The sequence below is a fragment of the Molothrus ater genome, chromosome 5, assembly GCF_012460135.2.
Source record: "Molothrus ater isolate BHLD 08-10-18 breed brown headed cowbird chromosome 5, BPBGC_Mater_1.1, whole genome shotgun sequence".
Lineage (NCBI taxonomy): Eukaryota > Metazoa > Chordata > Aves > Passeriformes > Icteridae > Molothrus > Molothrus ater.
The window spans coordinates 54,193,498-54,199,755 of NC_050482.2; positions in this window are offsets into that span (position 1 = coordinate 54,193,498).

Below are 6,258 nucleotides of genomic sequence, written 5' to 3' on the forward strand. Positions count from 1 at the left end.
TTTTTGAATGCAAGTTGCCTTTATTATAAAGATTGAGTTAGTCTTGGTTATGTAACTTGTCTTGCATGACAACCTCAACTAACCTGACACGTCAGCTTATTTATTGAGATTTTGAAAGGGACTTTTTCCTCATGAAACTAGCAGCTCAAAAGCATTGCTACAATTGTTTTTTCTAATGTAACTTCTGAATTAAAGGTTAATCAAAACCAATGAATGCTCTACTACATTTAGAGGTTTAGAGCTTATCAACAGTGTCAATGAAAGCACTGACTGTGCAATGCAGGTTTTCTTTTTTTAAATTTTTTTCAGTTGCATTAATTCTCGTTCAACTTACTTTGATACTTTTAAGGTAGTCTTTCTGCTATTGAAATAACTCCTCCTTTTTATGTATGGTTTTTAGAATCCCAAACTTAGAAATCCAAGGGTAGGGGGGATTTTATAGTCCTTGTGGTAAAAGATCTCATTTTAACTTTTTGCTGAAATGTTTTAACATTTCTTGTGAGCCTGTGGCAACTCAAAAGTGGTAGTGACTTTCTGTGTCTGGGCTGCATGTTGTGTGGGTGTGTATGGGCATGAGTGGCTGACAGCTGAATAAGTGATACAAATCTGAAATGGAAGACAGACTTCAGGTTTGCTGTCTCTTTCTTGGTTTTGCAATAAACTCTACCTAGGTAATGTAGTTCTGTATATTTAGTGAGCTGTTCTTGGTAATGTTGCTGTTTCTTTAATAATTGGATGGGTAATTTTGTTGCCATGTCTTAGCCTATTAGGGTAGGGATGAGGGTTTTAGTAATAATTTACTCAGACTGGATTTTGGGACCTTCCGTATTTTTACTGTTTCCAGTGGACTGAAATGTAATATATTTATTATCCTTCCACATACCTGTTATTAATTTAGGCAAACCACACCTTGAAACTCTTGTCATATGATTTCTTGCTGGTTTTGTCTTTTCTTAAAAAAAAAAAAAAAAAAAAAAAAGAAATGTAATAGTTCAATATTGGGAAATTGACATAACCTAAGATATCCCAGCTCTTTAGCTAAACAAAAACTTCATTTGCAGATTTGAGCAGTGTTTCCTACCAGTCAGCATCCTGCTGGCAGAGCCTCTGGAGGCAATCCAGTGTATTCAGGGCAGTCTGCAGGATGTTCTGGGCTTTGTGGGAGCCTATTGTTCTTCAGCAGCTATGAACAAATGGAGTTTCTCATTAAATGTAAAACTGAATAACACAATCCCTGCAAGAGCCCCTTCTGTTTCTATTCCATTTATTTCAGGCCAGCATAGCCTCTTCTTGCTGTTCCCAGATTTGCAATGGAAAAAAGCTGTGATACCAACTAAGGAGAAGCTAGGAAAGATTTGGCATTTTGAGGTGATCCCACACACTTGAAACAAGCAACATTTTTCAGGCTCCCCTCTCTGCTGTGAGTTTAGGTTGACGTGTGTTAAGTTTGTAGTTTGTATTCCATCATGTGAGCAATGAAGCTGATACTTAGTTTTTCCTTTTTCTTTCTTCTCCCTTTGAGGGCCAGGGACAAAACTGCATAACTTCTCATTCTCTTCCTGAAACCACAGCAGTAAAAGTAATAGTACAGCACTTTGTTCCATGTCTCTCTGAAACCTTTCTCCTAATAAAATTTTGCAGGGTAGCCATGGTACGCCAAATAAAAAAAAATGTGGTCTGAAGAAATACTTGCCTAATTTTATTAGCAGCAGCACAACCAGTGCATTCTTTATATTTGTTCAACAAATCTGTGTTCTCATTTTGCTCTGTTTGGGTGTTTACAATTTACAAGTAGCTAAGACCTGAACCAAGAATGACCATTCTTGCTACATCTCACCTGCTTCTACAACACTCCTGTCTTTAGTCCTCTGAATGTTTTTTTGAACTAAGATACCCCCAAACTGAGCTTGAGTTTGAGACAGCTGTGGCAGCGTATGTTAAGACTTGGAGAAAGGCTGCTTGAAAAGCAGTGATGTTCAAAAATCTTTTTCCAAGAACAGTGACTTTTTAGGTGCCTTTTCACAAGACAAGCAAGTTTTACCACAGTAATTTTTTGAAAAATGCATTTTTGTGTAACTTGATCCTTCTGGTATTTCTTTATAGGGTGTGTTTGGTATCTTTAAAAGCACAGAAATGCTGTTATCTCTAGTCCAAATGCAGTTGTGAGAAAAGCTGATTTAGATGATGTTCTTCTATATCCAATTTTCATTACAGGCAAAATGGGAACTGAGGCTCTGCCTTTCCCAGTCTTGTTGACATACACATGCATGGTTAACTGTTTTATTTATTCCCTCCTTCTGATCTCTGCTGAATGCTAAAATATGTGGCTGGATGGTACAGCAAGAACACAGATGGAGTTCTGGCATGAGGTGGTACGTCCTAAATACCTACTGCCCCATGTTTATATGCCTGTAACTAAAAATCAGCCTGAATTATATGGGCTATTCTTTAAAGAGCTATCTTCCTTGAACTGCACTTTGGATCACTGTGAATGCTATGGGATGGTTCCTATTGTGGAATTTGAGGATGATGCTCATGAACATGTTGTAGGCATGGAGAGGTGATTTCTCTCTAGCCTTGGCAGGAGAGGAAGCATATGGGCAACTGCACACACAGAAGAGATTGCTCAGTGCAAAGCAAGGGGCAGAGCCAAGGACTAGTGTTTTTCCTAGCACCTTGCTGTCATGATAAGGGTTGGCAGCAGCTTTGCTTATAGCTATAATATTCCTCATTTTGCAGAGCTCTGAATGTGATTAATGGTCCAGGTAAATCACGGAGGCTCGCTGCCTCAGTTACATTTACAGCAGTAAGACAACTTGCCTTTAAGTCACTGTATTACCAAATGGTGCAGGGTTGATGTTTTTGGGGTTTGATTTGTACCAAATAGAAGAAAGGAAGTTTTTCACTGAAACTAGTAGTGAATTTTCTTGTATTTGTAGGTGAAAAAACCTCCAAAGCTGGATGTAGATTTTAAGACAAGTAATGCTATAAGGAAACTATATATGCAGTCCTATAAAAAGAAGTTTGATCTAATGGTTCCTCTTATTTTTCCCCTGTTGCTGGTTTGCTGAAAAGAGCAGTTGTGGGAGGATGCCTTTTGGATGTGGTACACTCTAAGACATGGACCTAGTTGAAAATACCAACTAATTTTTCCTCTTTGAAAATCAGATATGCTGTTGTGGCAAAATAATTCTCACTTTCAACCTTTCAAAGGCTGAAAAATACATTTAAGCAACCAAATGTTGATATATTTGTTTACCTATTGATTTGTGAAATTGGTGTGGTAATGGACTGCAATGTTACCTCTGACCCTCAGGATGTAAAAATTGAATGGGAAGCTCCCTGGAAACTGCCAGTTCAGCTTGCAGTGACATTCAAGGCCACGTGCTCTTGGGAGGGAGGGCAGTTTGCTGCTATGTACAATAGTCTTCAAATTGGTGCCAGCTGCACTGAGTTTATTAAACCCAAGTTCCCAAGGATGGCTGTGGAGGCAGGGCCAGAGTGATGCAGTGCACAGCAGGTCTGAAGGAGTCAGCTACCCTGCTTTAAGAAATCTTCCAGGCAAATTTCTAGGCTCATTTCCTGGAATATTTTACTGCAGCATGCCAGGCTAGAAGGCCCATTTATCAGAGCAATGGCACCTGATTTGCTTATGTGTGAAAGAATTGAGGGTTTAAGTCTGCTGGGCAGAGGAGCAGCCTTTGGGCTGCTAATTTAATGTGTGTGTGCCTGATACTTACCCTTACAGCAACATGAACAGCAAATAAAACCACCTCCAACAACAGAACCAAGACTCAGTTTATGTGCAAGGGCTGTGTCACTCAAAATGCAACTGCAGCCAAAACATTTGCAACAGTATATGCTATTTCTACTCTCTGCACCCTGGAAGAAGACAGTCCAGCACAGCAGAGCCCATGTCCCAACACTGTCAAGGGCAGCATGACACAGAAAAAGGATGCTGGGATGCACAAGTTTGTTTCTGCACTGTTCAACTCTTCCTTGGCCCCAGCCAGGAAATCTAAACCCACCAGACACCTGAGCTCCCTGTGCAGTGTAACATCCTGGGAAAAGCAACCTGGTGAACAGGCAGATGCCAGGAGCCAGCTGACAGGAAAAGCTAAGCACTGGGGGAGAAGGGGAAGGATCAGAAATCTCACCTCCAGCCAGCTGGAGTGCATTTCTGCTACAAGGAAACAGGCTCCAGCACTGTGCGATAAGAATGTGGAGACTGGAGCCTGGGGAGGGCTGCAGTAGAGGATGAGTCTGCTCTCACTCTATCCAAAACCACAAGCAACAGCCACGTTTCACAAGCCAAGCAGCTGAAACTCATACAAAATGTTTCTGGAGTAGATGCAGTGGGACCAAGTTCTGTACACACAAGAAGAAATATTGACAAAACCTGGCCATTTTGTGTCGTCTGGCTTGACAGCTCTCATGTTGCTTCAGATGGCTGAAATATAAGTAGCTGAAACCTCAAGCTGTTAGATTGATATTTCAGGTTTTCTTTTTCAAGACAGTAATTTCAAAGAGCTGCTCCCAGACTCTAAACAGTTTCCTTCTGGAGCAGACAGCATTTAAAGTCAACATATAAAGTCTCTTTCCTACGCAGGCAAAATACAATGAAGAAAAAATTAGGAAACTGCTGCTAAAAAGAAGAGTTTGGGATATTTGTTAATACTGCTTAAAGGTACAAGATAACTGCTTGAACCTAATAACTTTTTGTTAAAAGAGAATTACCAGCACTGCGTGCAAGAGTGATGGTTACTCTAAAAGGCAGTTAAACATTTAAATGAGTGAATGGAAAGAAAAAAAAGAAGAGGATGCAAATAAACCAACATTTTGGACCTCCTAAAAGGTTTTGAACCTTTGAAAAAAGCATATAGCCAGTGTGCCTCTTTTAAGAATTGCTTTGAAATAACTGTATATTGATAACTTCCATGTGTGGACAACAATATTTTATAATTTCAACAGATACAGAAATAACTCTGAATGCTAGGACACATTGAAATGCTTCATCTCTTTTTCTCTTTGAAGCTACCACATCCAAGCCTAAGTTTTCATTTTAAGGAGCTGCTGTACCAACTTAGCAATCACATCAGATATTAAAAGCAGATGCTTGTTAGAGGCAAGAATCCCCTCAAAAAAAACCAAACAACCACCAAAAACCAAACCAAACAAACAGAACCCCAAAAACAAGCAAACAAAAAAAAAAACTAAAAAAAAAAACCCAACCCCAAAACAAAACCAATGACAGCAAACTATGCCCACTCCCAATCTGAGAGATATTTTTGTTGTTCCTGTCAGGACTGTAAACCCAACAAATACATTAAATACTTCAGGATTTTGAAGGATGTAGGGAACAGACCCAGTTGAAGTTGACCACATTTATAGATGCCAGATTTTCACCACTTAGCATGAGGCACGTATAAGGAGTGAGTAAGACCAAGGGGCCCAGTAGCTCGCATGGATCTCTTGGGCCTTCCTGCCGTCCTAACTCCCCTTCCAGGGGCTGCAGGTGCTAGACATTCTCTGGCTGAGCCCCACCACCAATCATTCATGCTGGGATTCAGCTGGATGCCCACCCTACCCCCACCTGCCCCACATCACAGGGATTTCCTCTCTGGGGAAAGTGCTGGAGGTGCAGTATCTTAAAGCCTCTATGGATCAAGAGGAATTATTTTAAGCTCATCTTCCTGATACTTTAATCTGACTTGTTGAAATTCTAATAAAAGGGATCTCCACTTCCAGACCAACGGCAAACACTTCAAAATGAAGATTTCACTATTATTAACAGAAGGAGGAACCCATTGCCCATACAGTGCCAGCAGTCAGTGCTCAACCCCTGTCCTGAGAATCTGGAAATCCTTCAGTGTCAGAACTGGAAGCCACAGAATAAAAGCCCTGATGTTTAGCTCACTAGAAATATTATAAAAATATCCTAGGGACCAAATAATGCTGCAAAGAAAAAATAAATAAATCAGAGTTGTTTTTAAGATAAATTCATACAGCAAATTCAAATTTGCCTCTGAGAGAAAATAACTCCTACTCTTAAAATCTTATTAACAGAAAGAAAACAGCACAAGAGGATTCTTCACTGATGTTTTAGGCCTTCCCATTTGTTTTCCACTAATGCAAGCATCATAAATAAGAAGACAACAACCATTATTATAATAGCTAGGAACACAAAGAAGGAATCAATCTGGAGCAGACAGCTTTTAGCAGTTTATCATGTGAAGTCTCTTAAGGAGATCTAGAAAC